This window comes from Zophobas morio, unplaced genomic scaffold (genome assembly GCF_036711695.1).
Source record: "Zophobas morio isolate AGI-343-1 ecotype UQ-CSIRO unplaced genomic scaffold, CSIRO_AGI_Zmor_V1 ptg000006l, whole genome shotgun sequence".
Classification (NCBI taxonomy): Eukaryota; Metazoa; Arthropoda; class Insecta; order Coleoptera; family Tenebrionidae; genus Zophobas; species Zophobas morio.
In genome coordinates this window covers 8,227,912-8,248,207 of record NW_026972111.1, presented here as the reverse complement: position 1 = coordinate 8,248,207, position 20,296 = coordinate 8,227,912, and the positions used below count along the sequence as shown (strand labels likewise).

At 30.5% G+C, this 20,296-nt stretch overlaps 1 protein-coding gene across 1 annotated transcript in view; it reads right to left on the bottom strand.

The window, feature by feature from the left end:
* The window catches only part of LOC135123057 (protein yellow-like), a 61,045-nt gene extending 43,035 nt beyond the window's left edge, over positions 1-18,010 (bottom strand). The window contains exon 1 of the mRNA XM_064047552.1: positions 17,926-18,010. The gene's annotated coding sequence lies outside the window, so the exon portion shown is untranslated. The remainder of the gene's footprint in view (positions 1-17,925) is intronic.
* Between the last annotated feature and the right edge of the window lie 2,286 nt (positions 18,011-20,296).

The window sequence follows — 20,296 nt, the reverse complement described above, 5'->3', positions numbered from 1 at the left end:
TCAAATGCGGTTACAGTACTTCTTAAATTTTATTTTCATAAAAAATAAAAACATAGATCTCTTAAATATTTTGACTTTAATTTCTCAATAATTAATTAGTGTTACCATGCTACGTTAATTCAAAATCTTCAGGAAGTGGATTATCCCAAAAGCATGTATTTTGTAATTTTATGCAAAAGCAGTTTATAACGGTTATCATCAAAATATAAAATTCCCAAAATCAAATCTTATAATTTTTAGAAAATTCTGGATTGATTTACCTAGACCAATGTTCTTATATCACAATTTTTCGTTTTTCGTTTTTCCTTTTTCTTCGATTTTACAATTTTTGATATCACGATTTTTCGATTTTACAATTTTTCGATTTTTCAATTTTTCATTTACTCAATTTTTCAAGTGCTTTTTCTCAATTTTATAACACATTTTTTCGTTTTTTCATTTTCTTTGTTTTTCCATGTTTCAATTTTATAATTTTTCGTTTATTCAATTTTTCAAATTTTTAATTTTTGATTTTTCAGTTGCTCGATGTTCCAATTTTTAAGCTTTTCCATTTTGGACTTTTTGGATTTCTTAATTATCCGACTTTCTGATATCTTTAATTTTCAGTATTTTGATTTTACAATATTTCGTTTTTTCGATTTTACACTTTTTTGATTTTTAATTTTTTGATTTTTCAATTCATCGTTTCTACAATTTTTTAAGTTCTTGATTCCCAATTTTTTGATTTGTCAATGCTTTCATTTTAAATACTTTATCGTTTTTCATTTTTGATTTTTTGATTTTACACGTTTGCAGTTGAATATAAACAGAAAAATCTAAAATTGAAAGATCGAAAAATTAAAAAATTTGAAAGTCGAATAACATAATTGAAGACCGGTAAATTGAAAAATCCAAAAATTGAAACATTTTACACTGAAAACAGAAATGATAAAATCACAGCAATGAGAAACCGAAAAATTAAAAAAATAAAGAAAACAAAAAACTGAAATTAAAAATTGCCAATGGAAAAACTGCAACATCAAAAAATTGAAAACTCTACAACTCGAAATCTTAAAAACTGAAAACTCGTAAAATTGCCAACCGAAAAATTCGAACATCTCAAAAATTAAAAAATTCAAATGCTGGAAAATTTAAAATTCAAATGTTGAAAAATCGAAACATTTTTAATTGAAAATTATAAAAATTGCAAATCAAAAAATTAATAAAAAAATAAAAAATTTAAGAAGTGAAAAATTCAAGTCAAAAATCTACTGGAGTGTTACTTAAGCCACTGGTTTTTACTTTATAGGGGTTATCAGAAAACAAAAATTGCAATTTTTTTTATGATTTTTCAAAGCAGGATTTATTGGGCTTTTTTTTTGACCTAGACTTTGACCTTATATTTTCTAGTCATTTGAGCGTTAATCCGTTTATTTTGTTTTGATGTTTTCTAAATGTGTAACGACATTTTCCAATTTATTAATTTTGAAAGTACATGCTGTGAAATCTTGCAATCGTTCTACGATTAAAAAATGAAAATTCGAAAAATTTGAAATCGGGAAAATTTAATCCGAAAAATAATTCAAAAATTTGAAAAATCTAACAATTGCAGCAATGAAACACCGAAAAGTTCAAGAACTGAATTTCGAAAAATAGACAATCGAAAAATTTAAAGTTGACAGACGAAAAATCGCAAAATTGACAACAACGAAAAATCAAAATATCTAAAAATTGAAAAATGGAAAATTTTGAATTCCAGAAATTATAAGAATTGAAAAATAATTAAAAAACGGAAAAATCGTAAAATTGAAAAATTGAGAAATAGAAACATTAAGAAATTTTAAGTGGGATTTATAAACTTGGTGTTGACGTTGAACTTCCCGTTGCAGTTGCTGTTCACGCTGACGTTGTTTTTAGAGCTGAAAATTGTCGTTGCCAAGTTGTCGTTGATAGTAACTTTGATGTTCAACTTTTGCCGTTTACTACGAAAACTTTCCATTTTAGACATGTTTTCAGTTTCTTGTTGTCGAAATAAGTATATCAATAAAAAAAGGCCAAATGTAGCCCCGCCCACTCGCCTTATCTAAGTTCAGATGATTTTTACTTCCCGAGCGTAAGCAAAGGAAGTATTGTAATCGAGTCCGTCGGCTGACTCTCTACTTTTACGTTTTCTCGATCTTTCATGACCCCTAGAAGACGAAGAAATAGGTCTCTCATTTCCGTCTGTCTGTCCGTCTGTCCGTCCGTCTGTCCGTCGGTCTGTCCGTCCGTCTGTCCGTCTGTTGTCCCGGATTTTTATTAGACAGATAATCTCCGAAAGTACTCCACCGATTGTTGTGAAATTTTGTACTTATATTAAGAATATCATGTAGATGGTAAAACGCTAACCAAAATTTGTCTAATCATCCCCACCACTAATGCGATGACGTCACTTCAAAATTGTACATAGTAAATGGGTTTTCAATTGTATAAAATAACATAGTCCTACACATGTAGTTTACAACTCTGAATCGACTTTTCACCCGAAACGTCCAGATTTTTGGAAAAAAAATCAAAATTATAAAACAACATTTTGAAATTTAATTTTTAATCTGCTAACCAGAATGCTTTGAAATGTTGCAGATGTTTTAAGGCTATAAAGAGCATAATAAATTTTTACTCAAAAAATATTTGCTTATCCCCTCCAAAAACTTGATAACGTCAGCTCAAAAGTTTGCCGAATAAATCGTATCTAAAATGTACAAAATATGATGAGTCTGTACTTGTGATTTATCATTCCATTCATATTTTTGGATTTGCATATGCAGGGTGACTCAAAAAAATTAATGAAGGCGTGAATTTATTTTATCGATTCAATCATCAATTAGAAAACCGAATGCTTTGAAATCTTGGGAATATTTTAAAGTTATTATAAGCATGGTAAACTTTTGTTCAAAATGTATTTGTTCATCCCTCCTAAAAAAATTGATGACGTCACCCTTAAATTTTGCTGAATAAATCCTATCTAAAATGCAAAAAATATGATGAGTTTGTACTTGTGATTTATCATTCCATTCATATTTTTTAGATTTTCTTAAGAGGTGGTTCAAAAAAATTAATGAAGTCAATTTATTTTATTGATTAAATTAAAGGCAACACTTATTATTAGTATTACACCCCAACCAACCCAATTTGGTAGACACAAAATTTGTTAAAGGAAAAACTCGGTTGAAACATAAGGGTAGCACGCTTATTTACATCGACTTTAACATTACAGACCTGCATTTGTTTTATGCGGTCACTTGGTTCCGCGAATGCGAAATAGACATGTTTATAATCAACCAATTGTGAATTTCACCGTCAAGAATTAAAATAAAACCCAATGTTTTATATAATAAGCGGAAGTCGAAGCAATAAAACCGATGGTCGTGTTGTTTACAGTTTCTCTGTTTGACTCTCACGTATGCTGTTACGCCTGTCATCTTAAATTAAGAATGTTTATACATACACGATTTTCAGTTGCCTCTGATATGTATACGTGAGTAAATTATTTCGTTATTTTATTGATTATTACAAATCAATATTCAAAACGACCCAATTCATTTTCCCGAAAATTTGAGAATATAATAATTTTATTCTTAGTATTACACTACATCTATCCCAACTGATATACGTGTCCTTGCAAAAATGTTGATGACGTCATCGCAATTTTTTTTTAAATTCCCACTACAAAAATGTAATGAGAAAAAAAACACAATAGGCATGCAGTCGTCAAGTTTCCGACAGCGAGGGAAGTACTGTCTAAACTCTTTAGACCAATTTTTTTTTATTCGTCGTGAGCCAAGAAGGTGGAGCTTAACTGCATAATCCTTATTTCTCTACGAGAAATTAAAAACATGCTTTTAAACATCGTGTTGTTCAAAGAATACTATGTATATTAAAAAACAATTAAAGCCAAAGATTAGGCCCCACCCATACCCGCCCTGATATCACTTCTCAATTGTGATGAGTTTTTCATTCGTTGTCAGATCGAGGGGCGGGGCTTAATTGCAAAATCCATATTTCTTTACAAAAATTTACCATTTTAAACGTGTTTTAGGTTTCTAAGAATAAAAAAGAAATCATCAGAATTGAGATAGAGCGGGTGGGCGGGCTTAGATTTTGCTTTTTTATTTTAATATGTGTAGACTTCTTTTCACAACATGAAACTTAAAACATGTTTAAAATGGAAAATTTACAAGGAAATATCGATTTTGCAATTAAGGGCTGCCAAAAATTGCAAAATCCACATTTCCTTGCAAAAATGTACCGTTTTAACCATGTTTTAAGTTTCTTGTTGTGAAAAGATGGCTATGTATATTAAGAAAATAAAGGCAAAACTGCGAAACGACGTTTTCAGAACCCGGAATAGAAGATTACCTAAAATTAATCTCAGAATTCAGTCTTTGGCTTTTGAAAAAATTATTTTTGTGCGGAAATTTCTCAATACTGTATGTGCATTGTGCAAAATATAAAAAAAAACATTTTAAAAGTGTTTTCAGTGTCTAAGAATAAAAAAATAGTATAATATAATAAACAATTGGGATGGGGTGGGTGGGCGGGGTAGATATTTTGCCTTTTTTCTTCTTAATATACGTAGTATTCTTTGAACAATACGATACCCAAAAACATGTTGTTAATTTCTCGTAATGAAATAAGTATTTTGCAGTTAAGCTCCGCCCTCTTGGCTCTCGACGATTAAAAAAAATCATCAGAATTGAGATAGGGTGGGTGGGCGGGCCTATATTTTGCTTTTTTGTTTTAATAGGTGTAGAGATCTTTTTATAACGAGAAACTTAAAACATGTTTAAAATGGAAAATTTGTATAAAGAAATATCGATTTTACAATTAAGCTCCGCGTCATAATTACAAAATCCATATTTCCTCACAAGAATGTACCATCTTAACCATGTTCTAAGTTTCTTGTTGTGAACAGATGGCCATGTATATTAAGAAAAAAGGCAAAATATAAGCCCCGCCCACCCACCCTCTCTCAATTCTGATGATTTTTTTTAATCGTCGAGAGCCAAAGGGGGGAAATTTAACTGCAAAATCGTTATTAATTCTCTACAAGGAAGTACCGTGTAAGACATGTTTTTGAGTATTGTGTTGTTCAAAGAATACTATGTACGTAGATTAAGAAAACATGAAAGCCAAAGATTAAGCCCCGCCCATACCTGTCCCGAACTAAATATTAATGAAGTTTTCATTCGCTGGTAGATCTAGAGGCGGAGCCTAATTGCAAAATCCATATTTCGATATAAAAATTTATCATTTTAAAAGTGTTTTGAGTGTCTAAGAATAAAAAAATAATCACAATTGAGATGGGGTGGGTGGGTGGGGTTGATATTTTTCCTTTTTTTTCTTAATATACATAGTATTCTTTGAACGTTACGATGCTCAAAAACATGTTTTTAATTTCTTGTAAAGAAATAAGTATTTTGCAGTTAAGCTCCGCCCTCTTGGTTAACGGCGAATAAAAAAAATTGGTCTAAAGAGTTTAGACAGTACTTCCCTCGCTGTCGGAAACTTGACGACTGCATGCCTATTGTGTTTTTTTTTCTCATTACATTTTTGTAGAGTAATATCTAGAGAACGGATTTCGTCGGGCTAGGCAAGGCCAAACTCGGTACGGCTCGTACGGGATGCGAATTCATTGCGGTTGCGGACTGCACTTCGTTTATTTGAGATTAGAATAACGCTGTTTCGTTGCACTCTGCTTTTAATTCCCATTCTCATTTACTTAGCCGTTTGATTAATAAATCGTTAATTATATTTATGGAATTAGTACCGATTAAATTCAGTGATTATCTATCACCCGGCGATCCAGCACGTCCCCCCCTATAATCGTGACGTAGCCCGACAGAAATCCGCTGTCTAGTAATATGAGAGGCAACTGAAAATCGTTTATGTATAAACATTCTTAATTTAAGATGACAAGCGTAACAGCATACGTGAGAGTCAAACAGAGAAACTGTAAACAAAACGACCATCGCTTTTATTGCTTCGACTTCCGCTTATTATATAAAACATTGGGTTTTATTTTAATTCTTGACGGTGAAATTCACAATTGGTTGATTATAAACATGTCTATTCCACATTCGCGGAACCAAGTGAGCGCATAAAACAAATGCAGGTCTGTAATGTTAAAGTCGATGTAAATAAGCGTGCTACCCTTATGTTTCAACCGACTTTTTCCTTTAACAAATTTTGTGTCTACCAAATTGGGTTGGTTGGGGTGTAATACTAATAATAAATGTTGCCTTTAATTTAATCAATAAAATAAATTGACTTCATTAATTTTTTTGAACCACCTCTTAAGAAAATCTAAAAAATCACAAGTAAAAACTCATCATATTTTTTGCATTTTAGATAGGATTTATTCAGCAAAATTTAAGGGTGACGTCATCAATTTTTTTAGGAGGGATGAACAAATACATTTTGAACAAAAGTTTACCATGCTTATAATAACTTTAAAATATTCCCAAGATTTCAAAGCATTCGGTTTTGTAATTCCTGATTAAATCGATAAAATAAATTCACGCATTCATTAATTTTTTTGAGTCACCCTGCATATGCAAATCCAAAAATATGAATGGAATGATAAATCACAAGTACAGACTCATCATATTTTGTACATTTTAGATACGATTTATTCGGCAAACTTTTGAGCTGACGTCATCAGTTTTTTGTAGAAGATAACCAAATATATTTTGACTAAAAATTTATTATGCTCTTTATAACCTTAAAACATCTGGAAGATTTCAAAGCATTCGGTTTTGTAGTCCCTGATTAAATCAATAAAATAAATTTACGCATTCATTAATTTTTTTGAGTCATCCTGTATATGCAAATCGAAAAAATTTGAATGGAATGATAAATCACAAGAAGAGACTCACCATATTTTGTACATTTTAGATAGGATTTATTCAGCAAAATTTTGTGGTGACGTCATAAATTTTTTAGGGGGGACGACCAAATACATTTTGATCAAAAATTTACCATGCTTATGATAATTTTAAAATATCTTCAAGATTTCGAAGCATTCGGTTTTGTAGTTCCTGAGTAAATCAGTAAAATAAATTTACGCTTTCATTTATTTTTTTGAATCACCCTGTATATGCAAATCCAAAAAATATGAATGGAGTGATAGATCACAAGTACAGGCTGATCATATTTTGTACATTTTAGATATGATTTATTCGGCAAACTTTCGAGCTGACGTTATCAAGTTTTTGGAGGGGATAAGCAAATATATTTTGACTAAACATTTATTATGCTCTTTATGACCTTAAAACATTTGCGAGATTTCAGAGCATTCGGTTTTGTAGTTTCTGAGTAAATCAGTAAAATAAATTTACGCATTCATTTATTTTTTTGAATCACCCTGTATATGCAAATCCAAAAAATATGAATGGAGTGATAGATCACAAGTACAGACTCATCATATTTTGTACATTTTAGATATGATTTATTCCACAAACTTTTGAGCTGACGTCATCAAGTGTTTGGAGGGGATAAGCAAATATTTTTTGACTAAAGATTTATGATGCTCTTTATAGCCTTAAAACATCTGCAACATTTCAAAGCATTCTGGTTAGCAGATTAAAAATTAAATTTCAAAATGTTGTTTTATAATTTTGATTTTTTTTCCAAAAATCTGGACGTTTCGGGTGAAAAGTCGATTCGGAATTGTAAACTACATGTGTAGGACTATGTTATTTTATACAATTGAAAACCCATTTACTATGTACAATTTTGAAGTGACGTCATCGCATTAGTGGTGGGGATGATTAGACAAATTTTGGTTAGCGTTTTACCATCTACATGATATTCTTAATATAAGTACAAAATTTCACAACAATCGGTCGAGTACTTTCGGAGATTATCTGTCTAATAAAAATCCGGGACGGCAGACGGACAGACGGACAGACGGACAGACGGACAGACGGACAGACGGACGGACAGACGGACGGACAGACGGACAGACAGACGGAAATGGGAGACCTATTTCTTCGTCTTCTAGGGGTCATGAAAGATCGAGAAAACGTAAAAGTAGAGAGTCGGCCGACGGACTCGATTACAATACTTCCTTTGCTTACGCTCGGGAAGTAAAAATAATCACAATTGAGACAGGGCGGGTGGGCGGGCTTAGATTTTGCCTTTTTGTTTTAATATGTGTAGACTTTTTTCAACATGAGACTTAACATATGTTTAAAATGGAAAATTTGTGTCAAAATTCATATTTCCTTGCAAAAATGTACCATTTTAACCATGTTTTAAGTTTCGTGTTGTGAAAACACGGCTATGTATATTAAGAGAAAAAAGGCAAAATATAATATAAAACCTTCAGTGTCAATATTTAAAATTTTAGTTTTTAATTACCGCTCAGTTCTAGTATTCCAGGAAAGCAGAGAGATGATAAATTAAGTACACTATTAAAACAACTATCAATATGTATGAACTCATCGGAATCTAATCCGTAGGTTTATGCACCAGGTGAAGGGGAAAATACGCTGTAGCAGAGATTTATATTGATAATATAATTGTCTCATTAAGCACACGCTATGAGGAAAAACGAAGTCCGGGGAATTATTATATAATAGTGCGTGATAATGAAACACACCATATGTAAATAATGCAAAAACCCTGGTTTTCACCCCCTGTACGTTTATTCCTATTAGAAGCATTACTTTTTCCTAAAGTCATAAATTACTAAATTCAGTGCAGTAAACAAAAAGTTAAAAAGCTTGGACCGATTCAAACTCTGAAATCTTGAACTACTGGTGTTACTTAAATGGATTTCCTTATATATTTACAGAATGTGATATATCTCCGTTATTAACACTTCTAGTGTTCTGTCCACACCTTCCGCTATATAACTCAAGAGCAATTTTCTTAACAATTTATCCTCATCATCTTAGCATTTTGGTGAAATTCTCCGTCAGGTATCTTTAAAAATCAATACCTCTATTATGTATGGAAATTTCGTAATGCAGTTTTCACCACTGTTTTCAGCTTACAGAAGCATTGTCGACGACTGGTTACTTTCATGTTTTCTCGGTTTCCATCTGTCTGTCTGCCTGTATTTTTGTTAGCCAGATGTTGACTTTTTACCCAAGGCATCTAGATTTTTGCAAAACCGAATGTTTTCAAATTTTGCAGAGGGTTTAAAGTTTCTCTAAACACGGTAAATTCTTAATAAAAAAAATTGATAACGTCAAATTAAAATTTTACCGAATAAATCGTATCCAAAGTGTGTAAAATATGATGATCATTGAAAATATGAAAATACGCACTATTTTATTTAATAATGATTAAATAAGAATTATAATAATCATATTCAAAACATTTTTTCTATTATGGCTTAATTAATAATTTTAATCCTTTATGTTGAGGCGACAAACTTCCTCAAATCAAACTAATTTCTACCTGAGATTCTTCCGATGTATAAACATAAACACTTCAAGTTGTTATTATTGCTGACAGACCATTTTTACTTATTGAGCGTTAGCCGAGCCTTCGCTAGAACTAGACGAGTTATAATTAACCAAACGTAAATTACAAAATCAACAAAAGAAATCAGCAATGTTTTCACGTAAGGTATAGACTTTTGTAAGCTGAAAACAGTGGTAAAAACTGCGTTCCAAAATTCCCATAAATAATTGAGATATTGGTTTTTAAAAAACGTGATGGGAAATTTCACCAGAATTTTAAAAAGAATGATGATTGAAAACTACTTAAAAAACTGCTTCTGTGTTATATGTTGAAAGTCGTGGACAATCTATATTTAAAATTTCATAGAAAATGTCTATTAATAATGGAAAAATTGCATCTGAAAATGTATTAATCTCCGTTTAAATCACTTCCCACGGACATTAGAAAAATCTAAATCGCCATTGTGAAAATTTTAGACAGTTTATCAAAATAAATGAGGTATAGTTCACTTAATTTATTAGTGTTCCCATACCAATTGATATGGTTTCATTAGTGTCCCTCATTAACTACCATTTATTCAAATCTCTAATTTTAATTTTACATCTGTAGAAAAAACTAGTAGCTACAAGGATTCTAAACACGAAATCATTCATCACGATACTTGAACAAATTTGAACCCAAATATTAATAGACCACCTGCACGCAAAATGCAGATTATTTAATGCACTTGTTCCCGCGCATTCTTGCCAGATTTATCACTTCCCACAACAACATAGAGAACATTTGCATACCCCTTTATTATTTCACAACAATATTGTTCCTATTTTGGGCTATTATTATTTTCTCTTTTGAGAATAAATCACGAACGAACGTAACAATATTTGGCGATACCACAGGCAAAATATGGCATCTCTGTTCTAACAATAACTTATCCGTGAAATTAGATCACGTTTTTGCTGACATTTATGAACCTGACTACCTGACATGACATTGCAAATAAACACTTAGAATCATTTGTCTGATTATTATTGCGATTGTAATTGCTCTGATTACGTTAAATCCTGTCTTAAAGACACGAATTAGTGGATAATTAGCGCTCTAGAAGTAATTCCACCTCTATTTTCACTTAATTTGTTTTAAAAACTGTGACCCAGTACCGACTGTTTAATTAGCGGTCATTCATAAAATGAAAGCAATCAGTTAAAAAATGCGTCTACGACCACGTCCCGTCCCAGAAACAAAATTTTTAAAAAGTTTAAAAGTCATCTTACACCACCACGAATTTTTGCATAATTTCACACACATGCTAAAAAATTAACTATGATATTATGTAATTCGCTTATGCATATCGTAAACCGAAACCTTCATGGTGTAAACCACATTAATTTTCCAAACGTTTGAACTTATAGATACATTTAATTAATTACGAGAATTAACACCATAATAATAATAATTAAGATTCACGGAAACGATGGCTCATTAATGAAACAAAAAATGCCAATTTCGTCAGTCCCGTCTTCTATTTTTTAACGATAATATTCGAAAAAGAGGAAAAATAACTAACAAACTGGGTCATGTGCGTTGTAATGACTTTCAAATTTAGCAATCGGGTTATTACGAGCAGATTATGTGAACAAAACAGAACAATTCACGGCTTCATTAAAATTGGTCGATTTTTTTCAAAGTTGCGTAATTAATTGATAAGGACCTTGAAATCTTCGGCGGAAAATGCAAATATTCCAAATTTGAGATTTTTGTTATTTTGCGATGATGTAGAGTGTAAGCATTAGACCGCAAAATGGTTTTGAGGCCTGATTCACCACACTTTTTAGGCGCTGGTCTGACATTGAAAACGAACGGAAATATACCAAATTTTCAAAACGTGGCTCAGTGAACAACGAAAATACTCGTTTCACGATGTGTAAAATGAGACGGGTTTCAGAAGGTGTAGACATACTACTATATGACAATTACAGTTATAATGTTGAATAGAAAAGTACTAAAAAAACAAACTCTAACTTTCAACAATCCTATCTTTAAATATAGAAATAATAGAAATTGCCAATTTTAAATTTGACGTTTTGTGTGTTGTATTATCATTTATTACATCATATTATAGAGTTGTCCTTGATTCGCCCAATATAAATTTGCCATTACGCAAATATTAACCGCGATATATTATCTCCAAAACTAAGTATTGCAGCTATATTTGCAACGACCTATACTGTGTTGCAAAAATTAATTTAGAAATAAACAAGGCAGTTGCATTACTATATAATGTCAAAGAAAGCGCTGGAGGGCTTTGCTCGAAATACATATAATTGTAAAAATGTACCTAAATCCATTGCGCAATGGTCGACCGAATCTTAACCAATTTCCGACTTTTTAACGATTTCTTTTTTTTTGTATTGGGTTTTTTGAATGATAAGAAAATCACTCATTTTCATAATTCGAAGAAAAACTAAGGTATTTGAAAATTATTTTCGTTTAGTTGATTTTTTTTAAAGACTAAACAGTCTTCACTTTCATGCCGTTAGAACACATCATTACGAAATATGTAGTATTTCAAAAAACACAAATTTACTACAATTCAACAAAACTGACCAAAACCAAGAAAATGTATACATAATAAATTTTAAATCTAAAAAGTATCGGGTGATTTTTCCAAATTTCTGCTCTAGTTGGCCATGGCGCTTATGTCAGCCGTTTCGATTTCGCGTGACCAGAAATTTAAAAGATCAGACAGAGAATAGGACAATATTATATTTAGAAACATATAATACACAGGGTGCTATAAAAAAAATGGTAACATAGCAGTGGAATTTCTAAAATAAATTTATTTGGTTAAAAGACCTAAAAGGAGATCAATTAGAATATGTAAAAATATATAGGTGTTCAATTTGAAAAAACAAAGTTGTGTGTTACGCCTTAAACATAGAACTGTTCTATTTCTAATATCTAATAAGATATCGCGCACGTAATGATTCACCCTGTATATTATATTTTCTGAAATTATTTATTTATATATTCTATATTCACTTATTCTGATAAAACAACAAATTTTTGGTGATGGAGCTGTTTTTCACACTATGTTTAAAAACAAATCCTTGATTACTTACTTAAAAAAATTGGTCGAAGGTTATTTCGACAGAACTTCCCTAGCCCCTGACTTACAATAAAAGAAATCCACTTTTTTCGAAAAATTATATATACTTGTTTATGGGAATTTTTTTTTTTTTAAGAACCCTTATAAGTTAAAATAAAGATGTGCAAAGTATATATAAATGAGTTTTCCCTTAACAAAATTTTTGCAAAGATACGTATGTCGCTTTGGATAGCTCCAATGTAATAGTAATGATAACAGTATTCTTTTCCCAAATTTTCGGAAAAACGGAGTGAATCGTTCCCGATTTAATAAAAAAAATAAATTGACTCTTTTATTAATTTTTATGAGTCATTAAAAAGACTTTAAATTGAATAACCCAAAAATTGACACGTTGATAAAGTAAAAAAAATTGGAAAACCGAAAAATCGAGTAGTTGAAAAATTAATAGTCGAGAAATTAGAAATCGAATATTCTAAACTGGAAAATCGAAAAATTAAAATTTGAGAAATTAAAAGTGGAAATATTATTTACTTGTAAAATCGAAAAATCGAAAAATTGAGAAAATACGAAATCAAGTATCTATTGAAAAATAGAAAATTTGGATAATTGCAAACTAATAATAATAATTATTTTATATTAATAATTAATTGCAAATAATTGAAACATCGAAAAATTTGAAAAAACCGAAAGTTGTAAAAACGTGTAATTGGAAATGAAAAAATTCAAAAAATTAAAAATTTGAAGTCTCGAAATCAAAAGAAGTCAAAAAATTGAAGAAACTAAAAATTGACAAATCGATAAATTAAAAAAACGAATATTCCAAAGTCGAAAAAAATAAGAAATTGAAAAATCAAAAATTGGGTAAACTGTGAAACTGAGAAGTCGAAAAAACCGTAAAATTAAGAAATTGAAATCAAATAAGGATGTATTGAAAAACTGAAAATTTGGGCAATTGAAAAATCAATAATTGACACATCGAAAACTTAGAAAATTAATATTGGGAAACTGAAAATTTTGAAAAAACGAATAGTTGTAAAATCGTAAAATTGGAAATAGAAAAATTGAAAAAATGAAAAATTAAATACTCTAAAACCGAAAATTTGAAAATCCGAACTGAAAAGTCTAATAATGGAAAAATCCAGAATTTGAATAAATCGATAAATTAAAAAATCGAAGAATTGAAAAATTGAATAGTTGAAAGATTAATAGTCGTGACATCAAAAAATCGAATATTCCAAAGTGGAAAATCGCAAAATTCATAAATCAAGTAATAGAAAAATCGTGAAATTGAAAAATCAAGTATTGGCAAACTGAAAATTTGGCTAAACTATAAAATTGAGAAATCCAAAAATCGAAAAATTAAACCTACACATGAGAAATCAAAAAAGTGAAAAATCGTAAAATCGGAAAATCGAGAAATTGCGAAATTGTATTGAAAAACTGAAAATTTGGGCAAGTAGAAAATCAATAATTGAAACATCGAAAATTATAAAATTAAAAGTTGCGGTAATTAAAATGGAAATATTGAGAAATTGAAAAAATTAAAAATCAAAGTTTTCTAAAACCGAAAACTTGAAAATCAAAACTGAAAAGGCTAAAAATTGAAGAATCGAAAAATTGAAAAATCGAAGAATCGAAAAATTAGTAGTCGAGAAATCAAAAATCGAAAAATCGAGAAATTGAAAAATCAAGTATTGGAAAACTGAAAATTTGGGTCAACTGTAAAATTGAGAAATCTAAAAATTGAAAAATTAATAATTGAGAAACCAAAAATAGAAATATTGAGAAATCAATGAATTGAAAAATCAGGTAAGTTATTGAGACATCGGAAAATTACAGACTTGTAAAATCGAAAAATTGGAAAATCGTGAAATTGCGAAACCAAGTATGAAAATTTGAAAATTTGGGCAATTGAAAATCATTAATTGAAACATCGAAAAATATTAAAAATGGGAATATTGAAAAATTTAAAAATCTGAAAAATGAAAAATTCTAAAACGGAAAACTTAGAAACCAAAACTGATAAGTTTAAAAATTGAAGAATCCAAAAATTGACAAAGGATAAATTAATAATAAAATAAATTTAGGAATAGATGAAACTTTAATGGTCGAGATATTAAAAAATCTAAAGTGAACAATCGAAAAATAAATTGAAGAAAAATTAAAAATTGACAAATCAAAATAGCAAAAAATTGAAATTTGAGAAATTAAAAATCGAAATATTGGGAAATCAAAAAAATGAAATCGTTAATTCGAAAAATCAACAAACTGAAAAATCGAAAGAACTACAGATTTTTAGAATCGCACTGGCCTGACCTGACCTAACTTTCTTATCAAAAATCTTTCGAAATTTGAAAAACTGAAAATTTGGGGAATTGAAAAATTAATAACTGAGACATCGAAACATTAAAAAATTAAAAATTGAGCCAATAAAAATGGGAATATTGAAAAATTAAAAAATTTGAAAAAACGAATAGTTGTTAAAAACTCTAGAACCGAAAACTTGAAAACCAAAACTGAAATGTCAAAAAAAAACAAAAATCGAAAAACCAAATAGTTGAAAAATTAATAGAATATTCCAAAGTGGAATGAAAAACTGAAAAATTGGGTAAACTGTAAAATTGAGAAATCGAAAAAATGGAAAATTGAGAAAAACAATCGAAAACATAAAAATTGAGAAACTAAGAATGAAATATTACGAAATTGAAAAGCCGTAAAATTGAAAAATCAAGAAACTCAAAAACCGAGAAATTCAAAAATCAAATAGGTTATTGAGAAATCGAAAAATTGACAAATCGAGAAATTGCCAAACCAAGTATGCACTGAAAAATTGAAAATTTGGGTAGTCGAAAAATCAATAGTCAAATTAAAAAAATTGAAAAACCGGATAGTTGTAAAGTAAAATTGTAAATGGAAAAATTAAAATGAAAAATCAAAACTTCTGAAACCGAAAACTTGAAAATCAAAACTGAAAAGTCTGAAAATCGAAGGATCCAGCAAATTGACAAAACGAAAAATTAAAAATTGACAAATCCAAAAATTGCAAATCAAAAAAGTAGATAATTGGGAAATCGAAAAATTACAGACTTGTAGTTTTTCAGGAATCGCGGTAACCTGCCCTGAGCTGACCTGACCTGACCCTACCTCACCTGACCGGACCTGATTTGATTTGATCTCCGTATTCAAGAAACCAAGATTGTTCTGGAATTTTCAATGATTGCCCTCAATTTTTGGATAAGGCAAAATTTTGAAATGACGTCATCAAGTTTTTGGGAGGGGATAAACGAATAAATTTTGCTTAACGATTTATCATGATTACGATAACCTTAAAATATTTACGAGATTTCGAAGCATTCGGTTTTGTAGTTTTATAGTTATATTGCAAAATATTTTATTCAGTTTTAAATTTTTTCCAAAAATTCTGTATGTCTAGGGTGAAAATTCGACACGGATTCACACATCACAAGTGCAGGAGTATCTAATTTTGTGAAATTTAAAAAACTTTTTATTATAAATTTTGGAGATGACGTCATCCCATTGGTGGTGTGGACGATTAACAAAATTTTAGTTACTATTTAACCATCTACATGATATTCCTAATATACGTACAAAATTTGACAACAATCGGTCCAATAGTTTCGGAGATTACTTAAATGGGTACAGACAGACAGACAGACAGACAGACAAACAGACGGACGGAAACACATTCTACTTGTGATTTATGAATCCGCGTTGATTTTTTCTGACTATTACTTCACAAAAACGTTTGTGCAATATTTGCCAAGTACTTTACGTAACCGACATCTCGAGTACGTAGTGAGTCGTCAACCAATTAATAAAAGCGTTGAAACTAAGCAACTTGAGCTCTAGGAGCGTGAGTTCCAATCCCATCCTCGTCGACTTTTTTTTAAGACATTGAGTTTGAATAAGTTTAGCTTGAGATGAGAGGGAAGTTCCGTCTAAATACGTTTAGACCAATTTTTTTATCTATAATTCGTTTCAATATCTTTTGTTTCCATTTTACTATTGTTGTTTAAGTTTCGTAGCTTCTATGGTAATGTTACAATAAAATCATTTTAATCTATATATTTAATATTTTTTCCATTACTTAGTTTGAGAACTTTCCAGTTCTATACAGCCACAAACCAGGACCTACGAACAAAAACGAAACCATCAAGGTAAACATAATCACAAAAGCTAAGACATTTTTTTCATTGCTTAAACAAAAAATTAATTTAGATGGGTTTATCTCTGAAAAGGCTAAACTAAGTTTTCATAAGGTCTATGAACAAATTGATACTATTATAGAATCATAATCTTGTTTATAAGCACCCATATGCGGGTATAAATTGGCCTTTATGGCACAGATCAATCAAAAATTGCGAAGCAACTATTAATTAATCATTTAAATTAAGGCAATTAATTATTTAAACAAGCTTGGATATTCAACATTTTTATTAGAGTTGAGGAAAATCATATTTCATCAAATCATTCCCGGAAATACTCAATATTTCTTTAAAAATATTTTAGAAACTATAATAGAATAAAACGTTATTTGTATCACGGACATAATTGTCGATTATGGCCCTTGGGAAATTAAAAGCCCGCCTTCGTCGGGCTTTAAACATTCCCTCGTGTTATAAGCTCCTAATTATGCCCCTAATTCATAAACGATTATTATGTTTCATGGATCAGAATTATACTCGTATCGCCGCTAAAAGAGTAATTTTTGGACTTTTGGTGTAATTTTAAACATCGTATTATTTTCTTTCTAAAATATGTGCATAAAACGTGTTACATATTCTGAAATTATTTTTGACAAAAAAGATATGTTTCTGATCATGATTTATCTCTGAGTTACACGATGTGGTACTTATAAGCTGCTTAATTTACAATCAGGGTTCAAAAATTTAGATTTCAGAGACAAAGATGGTTATAAATAATGTATTCCAAAAATCACAGAACACCCAAAAAAGATAAAAAAGCCGGTGATACGTAATTTATTATTTCTAAAACAAAATGTGAAATAAATCTGGAACAAATTTTGGAAAATTTACCGTTTACAATCAACTTGAAATCAACAAAAATACAATTTTAATACTAATAACGACTTCAGAAATGGCCTGCATATAGAATCCACTAATTATAGGCTTTATACAGTGATATGTAAACGTGAATCGGAGAACGGATTATTAAAATAATTAATTCTGAGCACAAAATGAATTTTCTTTGTAATCAAAATTTGAAAATAGTAGATCTAGTAAATACAATTAATCGTAGTCAAACCACCGTAGTTTCGGCGGCAAATTCAAATCCAAATTACTCTTCCAAGCACATCTCTATAATTACAATAAAGTCGCATTTTCGAGAATGTTACGACTCACCTTCCCACGAAATTTGCCGAAACTTGTCAAAAATCTCACAGTTCTCGTTGTCTCAGCACTCGTGTGAATGCACGCACTACCGTTGCGTGGTTCACGCAACCACACACTACTATTTGGTAATAATAAACGCCGGCATATCTTAAGTTCTGGATTACTTTCGCTGATCCCCTCCTTGTGCGGCCTCGGCGAGCCCCCAAATGCATGTCACACCCGCAGGACAATACTCTCTCTTCAGCAGGACGACCTTAACACCGGAGACCGGACGATATCCGCTTCGGTTCTTGCCAAATCGACATTGAAGCGTGCCGAACTTTTCCGGATTTTTCAAAAATTGCCGTCTGGTTCTTTGCACTCACGAGCTAGTCAGTGGGCAGCGGTTTTCGGAAAAAAGTTAAGTGTGTTGCCACACTCGTCCTTATGTAACAGGCAGAGTTAAATTATTCAGCGTATGTACGTTCTGAATGTTTATTGAGAGTGACTGTGGTCTTTTATGATGTGTTTTGTACTAACTTGAATGTGCGGTTTCTGTATTTACTAAAACTCAGGAGCGTCGGGAATTGGTATTCGTCGATTCTCACTCAGATCTCACAGATGATTATTGTAGGACCAATTAAATGGAATAAATGCACAAGTTGGTCCATTTATTGGTGCTAGATGCACATGAATCCCTCCACGAAGTCGCAATCGCACGACATCTCCGACTACACCTAGGTGTATCCAAGAAACCCGAGATGAAGCCCTTCGAGCAGCTCGCCTTTCTCAACACCTCCATCAACAGCATCGTGGACAAGTCCCTTTGACATTTCGATTTTTCATAGCTAATTTAAGAACACGATCGTCGAACTGACAAATCGGACCGTGTGTTAATTTCAAAATACGATTTTTAAACCCTTTTCACAGAAAATGATCGTGACTCAACGATTTGAAAAAAAAACTGGCCGATAGCTCCCGTTTTGCCTCCACAAATGCATCGCTTTAAAGTGATCTGGGGAGATATTAGAAAATAGAAACCAATTCTCCATGTTAAAAAAATTGGGGGACAGAACTTCTCTCGTTTCTGAAGTACAATATAAAAAAATCCAGTTTTTTCGAAAAATTATAAGATTTGATTTTACGAATTTTATGTTTATTTTTTTATAACCTTTATAAGAGTTATCAAAAAAAAATTGAGTAAATGCAGCGTAACACTAATAATAACAGTGCTGTATTCTCACTTTTTCGGCAAAATGGAATGAGTCGTTTTTTATTTAATTCGTAATTTTTTTTGAGTCACCTTATAAATAATTCGCATTTTTCATTTCTTGTTGTGAAAACATGACTGCACATATTATGGAAAAAAACGGCAAAATATAAGCCCCGCCCACCCATGATATAATAATTCTTTAGGTATGATACTCGTGCGGCTCAAAATTAAACCAGTTCGCGCAGTGACGTCACTCGGTGAGTAGAACTAGTGGAATTTCAGCATAAAAGCACGAAGAATCGCTAATATTTTTTAATTTTATTGTTATAATTCGTTATGTATTTAAAAAAATGTGTTGTACAACCTCTATATTATAATATAATAATTATAATGCTGCATTAAACAACCTGAAAACTAAATTTACGTCAATTACCTGAATTAAATTGTAAAAACGAATTTAACGGAGTTTGATACGTATTTCTATTGTGTGTAACAAATTAAAATTTCGCGTTTAATATTATTTTTCGTGTACTCAATAAAAAAGTGCGGCTTTAATTTGGAGATAATTATAAAAAAAGTGCTATTTTTCTGGTTAGTAGCGCACAGGTTATCTGCAAATGCCAAGATCTTCAGAATTATCCATTTTTTGATTTTTTAGGTTTTTATTATTGATTATCATGAACAGACTCGTTGTTATGGTAATTGTGCACATTTAACGTGAACATAATTATCTTAAACATAATTATCTTAAACAGAAATCTACTTTAGAAATTTTGTTCTAAACTTTCAAAAACTGAGTACAAGAAAAAGTAACCACTAAAAATAAATACATTGTACTATTGAACTGTAATCTACATGTTAATTAACAATTTTTCTTGGAGTGAAAATTGTTTTCATAGCTTGATTTTCGTCAAGCTATGAAAACAAGTTCGTCGTTTTGTTTTTAAAATAAGCAATTTTTGCTTCTAGATCTTCTCTCTGTATATCTTGATCTGTATTTGTACTATGTAAAAAAACATAATTAAATATTGGATATACTACGTCTTCAAATAATCGTTTCCCTTGAGAAAGAAATATGCATCATGCAAAAAAAAATCTGCAAACATAAAAGTTATTCTTCAAAAAAAAGCACTTTCCTTGAGTAAATACAATAAATAATGTTTAATATACCCAACAGATTTACTTGTA